The sequence below is a fragment of the Macaca mulatta genome, chromosome 8 (genome assembly GCF_049350105.2).
Source record: "Macaca mulatta isolate MMU2019108-1 chromosome 8, T2T-MMU8v2.0, whole genome shotgun sequence".
NCBI lineage: Eukaryota > Metazoa > Chordata > Mammalia > Primates > Cercopithecidae > Macaca > Macaca mulatta.
Genome location: NC_133413.1, coordinates 115,226,554 through 115,242,071, shown reverse-complemented (window position 1 = coordinate 115,242,071; position 15,518 = coordinate 115,226,554). Strand labels below are relative to the sequence as shown.

At 36.8% G+C, this 15,518-nt stretch overlaps 1 long non-coding RNA gene across 1 annotated transcript in view; it reads right to left on the bottom strand.

The window, feature by feature from the left end:
* The window catches only part of LOC144330544 (uncharacterized), a 252,050-nt gene that overhangs the window by 62,367 nt on the left and 174,165 nt on the right, over positions 1-15,518 (bottom strand). The window contains exon 2 of the long non-coding RNA XR_013396842.1: positions 2,273-2,330. This is a non-coding gene — a long non-coding RNA (uncharacterized LOC144330544). The remainder of the gene's footprint in view (positions 1-2,272; positions 2,331-15,518) is intronic.

Here is a 15,518-nt window from a genome sequence, read left to right as displayed (position 1 = left end):
ATGCTGGTGAGGCTGTGGAGAAATAGAAACGCTTTTACACTGTTGGCAGAAATTTAAATTAGTTCAATCATTGTGGAAGACAGTATGGCGATTCCTCAAGGATCTAGGGCCAGAAATACCATTTGACCCAGCAATCCCATTACTGGTTATACACCCAAAGGAATATAAATCATTCTACTATAAAAACACATGAACACGTATGTTTATTGTAGCACTATCTACAATAGCAAACTCATGGAACCAACCCAAATGCCCATCAATGATAGACTGGATAAAGAAAATGTGGTACATATATACCATGGAATACTACCATAGAAAGGAATGAGATCATGTCCTTTGTGGGGACATGGATAAAGCTGGAAACCATCATTCTCAGCAAACAGGAAGAGAAAACCAAACACCAAATGTTCTCAGAAGTTGGAGTTGAACAATGAGAACACATGGACACAGGGAGGGGAACAATACACACCTGTTGGGGGTGGGGGATGAGGGGAGGGAACTTAGAGGACGGGTCAATAGGTGCAGCAAACCAGCATGGCACACATATACCTATGTAACAAACCTGCATGTTCTGCACATGTATCCTGGAACTTAAAATAAATAAAAAACAACAACAAAAAAAAAACACAATTTTTGCATAAAGATGCCTTTGAATTGAGGTTAGGTATCTCATTCACTATTTGCCACTATTTCATGTGTCTACTGCTGCATAACAAGCTGCCATGAATTTAATGGCTAAATCAATACGTATTTATTATCCCACAGTTTCTGTAAGTCAGGAGTCTGAGCATGGCTTAGCAGGTTCCTCTACTCAGGATCTCAGGACAATAAATAAAGGCAATATCCAGGCTTTCTTCTCATCTGGTGGCTTAACTGAAGAAGCTCAGTAAGGTTATTGGCAAAATTCATTCCTTTGTGGCTGTATGGCTGAGGGCCCCGTCTTCTCACTGGCTATCTGCTAAAGGTTGCCCACAGGTCCTAGAGGCTACCTGCATGCAGTTCCTTGCCATGCAGCCCCTCTCAGTAAATACCTTACAAAATGCTGTTTACTTCTTCAGTGCCATCAGGAGAACCTCTCACTCCATTCTACTAAAATAGAATCTTGTATGATGTAACTCAGTCAAGGAAAGTAACATCCCAACTCCTTGGTCACATTCTATTGGTTAGAAGCAAGTCACAGGCTCCACTTTTACTCAGGAGAGGGGGATTTTACAAGGGCGTTACTTGTAGGGAGTCACCTTACAGTACAACCTTCGGCCAAAATTAAGAAAAAAACTGCGAATAAACTTCGAAAATTAAGGATACTATAGCAAGCAAGGCACCTTTCATGTTATGATTTCAAAGGTAAAACTACTGCATTGTGTGGAAAGGAATGTATACTATTAATTCAACTGGTTGACAATGACTCAGGATGATGAATGCCCTCTCATATTTAATTGATCTAATTCCTTCTCCAGGCTGACAATATTTTTACTGCCAATTTTCAATTAAATTGTTTCTCTCAGGCCTCTTTGACCCCTGGATGCTCAGTTCTGAGGAGTAATCTGGAAACCCTCATCTGAGTAATGGTGTCTACAAAATTCAGAACAAGTCCCTTGCACTATGACAGTAAACATAGGCAAACTGTACTAGACTTCTTAATATACCGACCCAGCCAGAATTACTAGCTCAAAAATATAAAGTTTGTCACCATGTTCTTGGATCATTTTCCTACAGAGAGAAAAATAAGCCTTAGGAGGACTATGTTTCACGGCATCAAGCACCACACTAGACTCAAACACAGCTCAGTAAATCCCGTTAGTATAGCTTGAAGAGTAGCTGAGATTGAAACACCATTTCTGTCAGTGGTGATATGTAAATTATGTCATTCAATGACATCCTGAGCAAAAAGGTAAATGAAGAGTTAAATTAAAATGCCCAGTGTATGGTCCCCTAGATCATGACCCATTCAATAAGGAAGAGAAGATACTGGGATGCATATTTCTCTTGTAAATATTTCCTGTGTAATTAAATATCCCACCTTAGAAACCATTCATGTTATCGGGTTCACAACATCCTGTTTAACAGAAAGTACAGTATCCTGATTAGACACCCTTAGATTGACTATAAGTAAGACAATTTTTAGTTATATCTTTTCCTATCCACCTACCCAGAGACGTAATTATAGGTGTGGCATTTATTGTCATGACCATATATTTTACTTGTCCTATAAAAGATAGAACAAATTAATATTATAACCATTATTTTTCTATAATGTTTTAAATGTACTCACCCTTGACAATTTTCATTGCAATAGAGATCTATGCAGATATTGAGCAGGCTGCTTCTTCCTGAAAGGAAATAAAAAGTTTCCATGAAAGCTTGGTTTAAGGATGTCAGTTGAGGAATACGTTCTTATAACTTAATTTTCCTCTACTGAGCCATGAAAATTAAAGGTATCAAGTTTAATGCTGATGCTGTGTTTATAAAAGCCTAACCTGATAATGCTGGTTAATTATGCAACTGAGGTCGTCTCTGACATTTTCCTCTGTTTTCCTATGGGTTAACACTTTTTCAGCATTTATTAACACTGCTGCTGTTCATGATGATAATGATAGCTAATAATTATTAAACACCTATAACTGGCCAAGTACTTAAGCCAAGTACTTACAATACATTATCTTACTGAGCTTCACAATGCTGTATAATAATCTCCATTTTGCAGATGAGAAACTGAGGCTTAAAAGCTATTAATACCATGTGCAAAAGTCATACAAGTGGCAGAACCAGGACTCAAACCCAGTTCGTGCCATCATCAAAGTATATGCTATTGGCCTCTACACCCTACTGCATCACTATGTCTTTTTAGTGGTTTAATTTTATGAATCAATGATACATCATTTATAGAAAAGTCAATGAATGCCCAGTATGTATATGCTGTAAACATTTTAACCCTGGACAGGTACTACAATGCTCTATAAATTTCACAATACTGCCACAAATATTGTGAAATACTGACAATGTACCAGATTAAAGTAATTTCAGCTTCAAAATATCTGTGTAATGTATGACCTTATTCTCAGAGCTTACCAGAGTGTGCATTTCTCTCATTTGAGATGAAGTTTTCTTTAAAAACGTTAATGCATGTTGTGGTCATTTTACAGAGATCTCCCTCGAAAACCAAGTGGCTAGATACAATTACATACATGTTCCCGTAAAGAAAATAAACACAAGGAGAATCATATTATGCAATACAAGCTGAAAAATGAATATTGACTATCAGTAATGTCAATAATATTGTCAATATCTTTTAAAGATTATATTTCTCTTAAAACGATTAATGAAACAGGGTAGCAAGATGACATTTAAGGCTGCATTAGTTTGCTAGGGTTGCCATAATGAAATACCACAGGCTGGGTAGCTTAAGCAACGAAAATTTATTTTCTCAAAATTCTGTATGATAGGAGTCTAAGATCAAGGTGTCAGCAGATTTGGTTTCTTCTGAGGCCTCACTCCATGGCCTGCAGATGGCTGCCTTTCTGCTCTGTCCTCACATAGTCATTCTTCCCTCTGTGCATCTGCATCCTAATTTCCTCTTCTTATAAGGACACACATTGGATTAGGGCCCACCCATATGACCTCATTTTACCTTAATTTCCTCTATCCAAATCCAGTAGTATCAGGCACTAGCAATGGAACATGAATTTGGTGGGGCAGTTGTGGGTGGGAGGGACACAATTTAGCCCATAACAGAGGCATATCCTCATGATCACCCAGCAAGTAATAAAAATATTGCATTAGGCTGGTACCAAATAACCCTCTCCTTTTCTTGGTATAATTTCTTAAACACAAAAGTCATTAAATTATTCAAAAATAAAAAAGCAAAAATGCTCACAGAGAAGTAGTAATCCCTACCTCTCAAAAGGAAAACAAATCAGAAAGTGGTTAACAATTTACAAAATACAAAAATTTTCTCCCAAAAATTTCAGTTAAGTACTCTAAAAACCATCTCACATTATACAGCAAATAATTTTGACATATTGTATATCAATTTTGGCAAAGAAAATTATATTTTCCTACAACTTTCATTATAAAAGCAAAGTTATAGCTCATAGGTATCAAGAATTCCCTTAACTTTATCTTCTGAAAGAGTCCTAGGAGGAGTCATCACTTATCTATTGTTTTTGGATTAGTTCCAGCAACCAACCCTTCAAATAGGCAAGTGATAAGTAGCTGTGACCCATGTGGTGCCTACATTGTATAGGGGTTACAGATTTGTTATTTTTGCAATTAATAAATGGTACAGCAGACATTCCTGAAATTTGTGGTTGGGAATCCACAGACCTAATTATTTCCAAATTCATCCTCATTCTTCATTTTTACTAGAATTTGGCAAAGAACATGCAGTAGCAATTTAAGATTGGGGTGTTTGATAGCATTAGGTAATGGTGATGATGGTAGGGTGAATATTTCAAGATTTTATAAAGGAAGGGTATTTTTAATCATTATTAATCATTGCTTTAAATCATGGACCAATGAAGAACTTATAAATTCACACAAAATTTTACACCAATTTCAAAGGCTCTAAAGATTTCTTGAATACCAATGGACATCAGATTTAAAATATCTTGTATTATATTTAAAAAAAAAAGGGGGGGGGTAAGAGACATCAATCTCAGCTCAGAGACTTAAGAGAGTTGAAAAGAGCCCAATTCCTGACTACATTAACACTAATCTCCACACTAATGGCCTAGAAGATGGTAAAGAGTATTGATCTCAAAGCATAAAAACTATTTACCTCAGTCTTTCCTACTACATACGATGGCTGGCTTTCAACAGAAAATGACAAAATATACAAAAGGTAAAACAAAACAACAACAACAAACTCCCACAAGACAAAACAATTATCTGAAGCAGACTTAGATATGACACAGATATAAGAATTCCCTGGAGGTTATTTAAAATCACTATGATTAATGTGTTAAAAGATCTAATGGAAAAGGTAAACCACATGTAAAATCAGATGGTTAATTTCAGCAGAGTGATAAAAAGAATCAATAGAAATGCTAGGAATGTAAAACACAGTAACAAAGTTGAAGAATGCATTCAATGAGCTGATTAGCAGGCTCCACACAACCAACAAATAAGTAAATTTTGTTAGATCTATACAGATCACCCAAATTGAAACACAAAGACAAAAAAAAAATTAAGGGTGGAGAGGGACAAAAACCAGAAGGGAGTATCCAAGAGCTATATTCTATTTGTTCCATCTCTTATTTGTTTCAGTTAAAAATATTTTTTATTTCCCTGGTGACTTTCTCTTTATTTCATGCATTATTTAGAAATAGGTGGTTTAATTTCCAAATATTGGAAGATTTTCAAATAACTTTAATTGGTTTCCAGTTTAACTCCAGTAAGTCCAAGAACATACTTATTTTTAATTATATAATCCAGAATACAGTCTATCTTGATGAATTTTCCACATGCATTTGAGAAGAATGAGTATTCTCCTGTTGTTGGATAGTCTTCTAGAATGAGTATCAGAACAAACAGGTTAATAGTGCTGCTTGGGTTATCCACATCCTTCTTGATTTTCTACCTATTTGTTTTTTTCAATTACTGTAAAAGGGTGTTAGTGTCTCCAAGAATAATTGTGGATTTTTAAACTTTTACCATTCAGATATATTTTTTCTTTCAGTTATTTTAAAACTCTTTTGTTATGTGAATGCACATTTAATTTGGCATGTTTTCTTGGAGAATGATTCCTTTTGCAAACTTCTAGAAAAAAACATGGAAAATCCATGTGATCTTGAGATAGGCAAAAAATATTGAGATACAACATCAAAAACACCAGCTATAAAATGAAAACATGATAAATAAAATTTTATACAATGTTGAAATGATTTCTCTTTAAAAGACAATCTTAAGAAAAGTTTTTAAAAGCCACAGAGTATGACAAAATCTTTGCAAAACATATCTGACAAAGGACTTGTATCTAGAATATACAAAAATCTCTCAAAATTCAACCACAAGAAAATCTAATTTTAAAAATGGGCAAAAGATATAAATATACACTTAACCAAAGACGAGATGCAGAGGGCCAAAAGGCATATAAAAAGTTACTCAGAATCATTGGTAATTAGATAAATGCAAAATTAAACCACAATGAACTATCACTATATACTTATAAGAATGATAGTATAGCTAGTATTAGAATGTATAATATTATACAAACTGCAATCTCACTCACACATATTTACTCAAGTAATTGAAAGTATACATTCACACAAAAACCTGTGAGAGTATTTATAGCAGCTTTATTCACAACCCCCTAAAACTGGAAACAACCCAGATGTCCTTCAATGGGAGAATGGATAAACAGTGTTATATCCACACACAGTCTCTATTTCTCTACTTAAAAATAAAAAGAAGCAAACCATTGATCTATGCAACAACATAAATAAATCTTAAATGCATTTTTCAAAGTGAAAGATGCCAAAATCAAAAGGCTATTAATGAATTATTCCATTCATATGAAATTCTTCAAAAGGCAAATCTAAAGGGATAGAAATCAGATGAGTGTTAGACAGGGATAAAGTGTTGGAGAGGGGTTGACTACAAAGGGATAGCGTGAAAGAATTCAGGGGGGCCATGGAAACATCCTGTATGGTACTGCATTGGTAAATATATAACATTATGCATTTGTTAAAATCCATAGAAATATATGCCACAAAGAATGTATCTTACTCTACAGAAATTTTTTTAATGTAAGCAGATTATCAGGGGACCCCAAGATGGAATGTAGACCATGACAAATGTACCATGTAAGATATTAACATTAGGGGAAGCTGGGTGAAGACTATTTGGGAACTCTGCTATCTCACAACAGATATGGGCAAAAAAATAATAATCTGAATAGACATTCCACAAAAGAAGACATACAAATGGCAAACAGACATGTGAAAAAATGCTCAACATAACTAATTAGCAGAGAACCACAAATAAAGCTACAATGAGGTGTCATCTCAATCCAGTTAAAATGACTCTTATCCAAAAGACAGGAAATTTAAAATGGCTCTTATCCAAAAGACAGGAAATAATGAGTGCTGGTGAAGAAATGGAGAAAGGAGAACATTTGTACACTTCTAGGAATGTGAATTAGTACAGAACTATATAGAATAGTATGGAGATTCCTCAAAAAACTAAATATAAAACTACCATATGTTCCAACAATCCCACTGCTGAGTATAAATCCAAAAGCAAGGAAATTAGCATATCAAAGAGATAGCTGCACTTATATGTTTATTGTAGTATTCACAATAGCTAAGATATACAATCAACCTATGTCCATCAATGGATGAATGGATAAAGAAAATGAGGTGTATATACACAATGGAACACTATTCAGCTATAAAAAAAGAGATCCTGTCATTTGTAACAACATGGATGGAACTGGAGGCCATTATGTTAAGTGAAATAAGCCAGGCACAGACAAATAAATATCATATGTTCTCGCTCATATGTGGTAACTTTAAAAAGTTGAACTCATGGAAATAGAGAGTAGAATGATGGTTGCCAGAGGTTCAGAAGGTTATCAAGATAGGGAATAAAGTGGGGATGGTTGATGGGTACAAAAATACAGTTAGATAGAATGAATAATGTCTAGTATTCAGTAGCACAATAGGGTGACTATAGTTAATAATGTATATTTTAAAATAATTAAAAGAGTGGAATTAGAATGTTCCTAATACAAAGAAAGATAAATGCTTAAGGGGATGGATACGCCAATTACCCAGATTTGATCATTACACATTGTAGGCCTGTATCAAAACACAATATGTACCCCAGAAATATATTCAACTGTTATGAACTTATAATAATTTAAAAATATTTTAAAGCTACCTGGTTGTATCATTGTCACTTAATATAACACCCTAACACCAAAAGAGAAAGAAGACCATAATCTTATAACAAAGTTCCCCAAATTTACTAAAAACAATTTTTTAAAAAGGTTTTAGCAGTCCATTAGAGCTGCAAAAACACCAGTTTTACATATCCTTTCCTGACACATTTTAAATAATTATTTAAAGGGTATCTGTCTAGGAGGTGCTTAGGGAGGTTTCTGAATGAATAAATGAGCTAAGAAATTCTCAAACTCAACTCATCATCTTTCTCTTAGCCCCAGTTCCATCTTCTAACTAATTTCACCATTTTAATTAATGATGATTTTTATCCTCTCAGTGCCCTAGGCTCAAAATGTTGGCATCTTTTTAAGCTCTAGGTTTTCATCTCAACACTTCTCCCCACCCTACATACATCAAGTCACCAACCATGCCATTTCTATCCAGATAAATCTTCCTTTAGCTATTACCCTGATCATGGCATGATTATGTTCTAAAACTGTCAGTGATACACCATTTCCTACTAAACAAATTGCAATCTCTTCAGGGCATTTAATGGCTCCTCACATTTACCAATACAAGCAAGTTGAATCGTTCAATATTTCCCAAGAATAGTATCCATTTTCAGATATTTCATGCCATTGTTATTGCTATTTGTCTACTAGAATATGCTTTTCCTGTCTATTCATAGAAATCCAACTATCTTAATTCACATTCCATGTTCTTCATAAAGCTGCTCCTAATTCCCTGGAAACTGGATGGAAATTCCCATCCCCTCCAAAACTCTATACTTAATTTTGTTTGAACTGCTGTTATGAATCTGATCACATTTTCACCTTGCATTATGATTATTTAACCATCTGATTTATTGTCTCATTATATTGTAAGCAAAATAAAAAACTGGGGCTGTGATTCATCTTTATTCTTTATATTCCTTACTGGACCAAGAAAAATGTCTGATGCATGGCCACAAGACATTAAATATTTGCTGAATGAATAAATGAGATATCAATGGGTGAATTAGTGAATACTGACCAAATTGTGATGGGGAAGGAGGTAAAGTTTGGACTGAAGATTTCTTTTTAAAAAATAAGTCATTCCTTCTCTCCTATAAAAAAAAAAAAGACTATTGGAGAAGAAAATCAGCTAAATAGAGAAGAATATCAATGGTTCTTCACAAAGTCTGTGGCTACTGGACCTACTATTTTAGTTACAGGCACATTGCTAACTCTGTAGTTTCTTCAAGGAACTTCTGTGAAAACAGAGAGTGGCAGCCAACTGTCCTCAGTCTTCAGAACTGACTTTGTGAGCTCTGGCAATGGCTACTCTGATTCTTACGAATATAAGATCTTCTATCAGCTTCCATGTACTGAAAATAAAAGTATTATAAAGACTTATCTCTTTTACATAAAAGAAACTAGACTGTACAGAAAGAACACTAGAGAATTTACCCCAGATAATAGCAGTCTCAGTAAAAAGTACCTGCTGACCCACACAAAATTAAGACATCACATACATTAAAGATACACATCAAATTAGATTCTAATACTCCAGATGACACTCTTCTTTATTATGCATGACTGAAAGCAAAAGCCTGTGAGTGACAGATATTTTCTTAAGCAGCCATAGGTAAAAGATAATTTATGGCTCAAACAACTAATTTAAATCCCACATTGAATGTTCTAAACAAGACATGTGTGCATTTTTTTAAAAGACAAATTCTTCCTCAATGCTATTTTCCTGCTGTGAAATATTTTGTATATTTACACAAAGTTACTTGAAATTTTTCACTTTGATGGGAAGATCTTGCCTAAAACCATTTATGAACATAAGAAAAATAAAATAACCTCGACTGCTTCTGCTGGTTTTTTCATGGAATATGTCAATGGTCCTAGCCAACCTAACCATATTCATATGGTGGCTAATGTTGGAGAAGTCAGAACCTAGTGCTGAAATACCAATAACCTCCCTGTATGTTATTAAGTCTGGCCTTTAACATGTTGGATTTAACACATCCAATGTTCTTCTCTCCTTTCACGCAACACGAATTTAACATATCTATACTTACCTTTTAATACTTTCATTTTTTCTTGGATAAAACACAAAAGTTGAATGTTTCAAAATTCAACATATATAGATATAGATACATATTCTAAGGACAGCCAAACTTTTCAGTGGACTCACAAATCATTGTCTGATGCCATTTAGTTGCCCTTTTTATAGCTCTGAACATATGGGCAAAGAACTTACTATTTCTGAATTATAATATTTTATATGTACAGCCCAACTCTTTAAATGGCTACGTTGCAGCTTTCTCCAAACTCACCTCTACTTTTAAATCACTGAATTCTATATAAGCATCCTGAAAGGGTTATAATATTTTATACCAATAAATCTAGAATACACTTTTACACAAATTTGAATTTACACTAAAGGCATAATAATCTTTAAAGGCCTTATCCTAAATACCACTGAGTCCTCACTTTAAGAAACATTGCAATTTTTAAAAGGAAGAGTTTTTAAAGGAATTCTCTAGTGAATCCTTTTGCAAAGTGAGTAATCACATTCCAACTTATCTGTTTTGTAAGTTGGGAAACAAGATTCTTGCTTCTGTATCTCTGGTAGAGGAGATGAGATGGAGGGCAAAGAGCATCTCTTGGATGGCCCAAGAGGAAAGGGTGAGATGAGAGGAGAGAGAGCAGCCCGGGTTCTCTCCCTGGAAAGTTAAATGTCAGCAGGGTTAGGCCTTGCCAATATAAATACAATCACAATGATGGTATAAAAAGACATGCATTTTCACCTCTATTGACTTTTCACGTTCATGGGATAATTATTGTAACATTTTCTTAAAGGGCAAAAAGCTTTTGATGATGAATACATCTCATTACATGGAATTTTACGTGTAATCCTTACATGAATCTCATTGTAATTCAATGGATGAATTACGTGTTAATGCTAGCATAACAAGCCTTTAACCTATTTGACTTAATTACAGACATATCATCAGATTTACTGGGAAAAGGTTTCTTCCCTGTGCTCTAAAAAGTCTTTTCACTTTTTTTAACCCTTTGGTTAAATCTTTGGAAGTTCCTGTTACAATCTCTTCCTACCACTTGCTATAAACTTTGTCCATAGGAACGGGGAGGACAGAATGGAGAGCACATCATTTTGCTTTGTGGATGTCTATCTAGGTATTGAGGGTTCCAGTATCTCTGGTCCCTTATGGGCAAAGTCTTTTTCAAATCAAAGAATGTAGTGAAATAGAATGAACTTTGGATGGGAGTTAGAAATCTGGCTCCTCTGACAGTCACTAATAGGGTAGCTTTAGAGAAGTCAATTAACCAGCAGGAACCTCTTTTATGTTAAATGGAGAAAATATACCCACCTGCCTAGTCACAGGGTTTTGCTGAAGACCCCAATGATATAATGTAAGTTTTTGAAATAGTGCTATATAAACAATAAAACATAATACAACTAGAGAGTATTGAGGAAGAATAAGAGGGAAAAAAAACAAAGGAGGAGGAGAGAAAGAGAAAACAAAGGAGAGAGTAGAAGAAGAAAAGAAAGAGGGATAAAGGGAAGAGAAGGAAGAAAGGCCAATGAAAGGACCTCACATTCGAAGAGTGAGGATTCGAGTTTTATATGTGTTGTTAGTGTAAGTTGCCTTCACATGCACCTCCTCTCAGGGTACTTTGAACATGCAGTGTTGACAGTTGACTTGTGTTCCCTTCAAAATTCCTATGTTGGAGTTCTGACCCCCAGTACCTCAAAATGTGACCTTATTTGAAAACAGGGTTATCGCAGATATAATCAGTTAAGATGAGGTCATACTGAGTAGATTGAGCCCCTGATCTAATACGACAGGCATTCTTATAGCCCAGGGAAATCTGGACACACGCACAGAAAATCCCTCTTTTCTTTCAATATCCCAGTTGCTAACACCCATAGGCTGAAGCACTTCACATGTCTGAGCCCAGAGCCAAGAGACAGACCATCATCATGAGGCCATAAACATATAATTTTATTAGAAAAGATGGAAAAATTGGGACCAATAATGTGATCTGCCACAACCACTACACTCAATTACCTCAACATCAGCTTCAGAGGAGAAAGGTAAGGGCCACGGGATATGTGAGCCTCCACAGGACCTCACAAAGGAAGAGAGATTCATGGATGGGGGATCTGAGGTTTTAGATAATAACCTGATAATGGTGCTGATGCAGAATCCACTGTTGCTGTGACTCAGGTTCTCTTGGTAGTATCCTAAGAATAAAGTAAACTTAGAACCAAAGGTGTATTTGTAGGATCTATTCATGACTGTTTTATATCCTGGTGCAATGAAATTGAAGACTCAGAATTATAAACATTTTTTGTGATCAATGGTACTGACATGACCAGAGGACACTGGACAGATAAGGGTCCTCAAGATCACCACAGGTACTGGGGATGTGACTTACCTGGTCTTTCATTCTATAAATATTTATTTATATGAGCCATGAGAGGTCCCAGCTTTTGAACTTGTAGGAGAAAGGCATAACCAAGAGATGATTCAATGCAGATTCCTACTGAAATGGGAGTTGTGATCCTATAAATGAGAGCATTACGTGGATCATTTCTGCATAGTGTCATTTCAGTAAAGTTCCTAAGGAAATGCACTCCAGGCATGGTATATTGGCAATTATTCTGCATCACTCTTTAAATCATTTGAAGACATGCCATGGCTTCACCCATATTAATTTCAACTGCCTTTGATATAGTTATTGGTCAATGCTCCCAGGCTGCATGGAGGTGCATGATCTGCAAAACGTCAAAAGAGAAGTCCTCCAACTAACGTAAAATTTTCATTTCACCTGCACACCTTTCGTTACTGTTATAAGTCAAGGCTGTTTCCCAGGCATGAAATAAATGGTGGAAAGGGAGGTCAGGCCAAAATGAACAGCCTGCATTGCAGAACACACTTTATTTGGGATATAGCAGCAGAGCACTTGTTGGCTGGAAGCATATGTGGCATGAGGTGCTAAATTTCATTAGCCAAGAATCCATAGTGCAGTGCAGTCTGCCTTTCCGGTTTTCATTGTTTTAAAGCAAACAATAGCATTCAGAGCATGACAATATATCCACATACTGGAATGAGTGGTTATGTAGCTATAGCTATACATTAGAAATTATTTCAGAGATCAGCAGTATTACAACAAATCAGCACTTTAAAGCACCTTATTAAATATGCAATACGTGTACTTCCAGAAATAAAGAATGAATAGAACACCCATGGAACACATAACAAGGATACTTAACTCAGGACAAACAACTAATCTGAGACTTGAAGATTAAAGTCCTATTGAAATAGGAAAGAATTAGAAGAAAAACTGTGTTGGGGGCATGAAGGTAAGAAGTTGCAGAGTTTTCATGATAGGGATAATTTGTGCCTTACTACAAGGTGAGGACCCAGTAAATTTTTGCTCAATGAAATAAAGGGAGATCATAGTTGAGCACAGAGTGCAAGCTAAAAAAGAGTGGGAAGTGAGGGTGAGACAGAAGTGGAGGCATGCTCTAATGGGCTCAGTTGTAGAATGGTGACTCTAGCTATTCTGTGAAGAGCACTGTAGAGAGGCATGGGAAGCAGAAGCAGAGAAGCCAGACAGGAGGCTACTGCAGCCATTCCAAGTTCTTGGAGAGACAGAGGACTCAACTAGTGATTGAGTGTGGAATGTGAGGATATCTTGAGGAAGGGTTACACAGTGCCATCTTAGATTTAATGAGGATGGAGGCACTGTGGCAGAGTTTCTAAACCTCGCCCCAAGTTACAGGAGCATATGGGAAGAAAGACCAAAGTGTGGTGTGCCAGTAGACTCATCCTGAAAGAAGTTCTCTTTGTTGAGTTCTTTTTTTTTAACTTACATTTTTTTAATTTTAAAGTTATGGGGTACATATGCAGAATGTGCAGGTTTGTTACATAGGTAAACATGTGCCATGGTGGTTTGCTGCACCTTTCAACCCATCACCTAGGTATTAAGCCAAGTATGCATTAGCTCTTTTTCCTAATGCTCTCCCTCCCTCAACCCCCACTCCCAATAGGCCCCAGTGTGTGTTGTTGCCCTCTCTGTATCCATCGGTTCTCATTGTTCAGCTCCCACTTATAAGTGAGAACATGTGATGTTTGGTTTTCTGTTCCAGCATTAGTTTGCTGAGAATAATGACTTCCAGCTCCATTCATGTCCCTGCAAAGGACATCATTGCATTCCTTTTTATGCCTGCATAGTATCTCATGGTATATACGTACCACATTTTCTTTAACCAGTCTATCATAGATGGGCATTTCAGTTGATTCCATGTCTTTGCTATTGTAAATAGTGCTGCAATGAACATTTGCATGCATGTATCATAGTAACAGAATGATTTCTATTCCTTTGGGTATATACCCAGTAATGGGATTGCTGGGTCAAATGGTATTTCTGGTTCTAGATCTTTGAGGAATTGCCACACCGTCTGTCTTCCACAGTGGTTGAACTAATCTAAAGGACAAGGAGGAGTTCATCAGAAAGTGGTAGAGCCCTTGTTTCTTGTGCATCTGCAGGTCAGCAGGGGCAGCTCTGCCTCAGGCGATGGGGGCTGAGGGCCCCTTGCTGAAGGTCTGTGCTTCGACTGGAGTGGCTCTCTCTACATGATCTCATTCTGTGGTCTGGGCTAAAGGGGCAGCCCTTATATGGCAGTACCTCTCCTCGTGGCAATAGCAGAAGCCCAAAAGGACAAATAGAAACATGAAAGACTTGGAACTCACATGGAACCAGCACACTATCACTCCTGCCCATATGCCACTGGCCAAGGCAAGTCACATGACCAAGGCCAAATTCAAGGGGCCAAGGGATGGGAGCTACATTCTACCTTTAGTGCACATGTATTTATATAGCAAAAAGTACAACTGCGGGAGTGGGGACTAGGGAGTGGTGCAGAATGGGCTCAATAACTCTAGCCACCACAAAGAGCATCCAGAGATAATGTACATGAACAAAGAGTGTATGAGATAATAAACCAGAGATCAGTTTGACTCAGCTTTAGAGCACAATGGAGGAAGGAAAGGGAGTGAGAAAGTGGGATGCAGAACAGTGGGCATGAGTTGCAATGAAGGCTTTTCTCAAGTCATGGAAGGGAAGGAAGTGCTACTGTGCAAAGGAGCACAGTGTGCCCTGGGAGCAGGTGCAGGCACATTGGCTCTCAGCCAGTCTCAGGGAGTTTTGGAAGAGACTTACCAGACAAAGGGAGTGCCACAGGCCTAGACTGTGGAATTGCAAGCCCTTTACCAAAGCTGGAGCCCATTGACTGAAGGCACATTGTCTTTGTGGCCCTGCAATGCCTATTTTGACAGAGTTTATACTTAAGCAAAGTAACCAGACTCTTCTGTTGGGATTTGGTGGATAATGTGAAAGGTCCTCTGTCCCCTAAAATAATCATCCCACACATCTAGGAAGCCAATGGAGTCCAGGATGTGTTGCACTAAAACAGAAAAGAGGGAGGAGTCTGGCTTCCCTGCTGTTCTGAGCACAGCCCACCCCATGGCAGGGGCTCCAGCAGGATTAAACTGTTTGTTCTCCTATCAGCAGGCTAGTTAATCCTCCAAAACCCTTGCCAGAAATATGCACA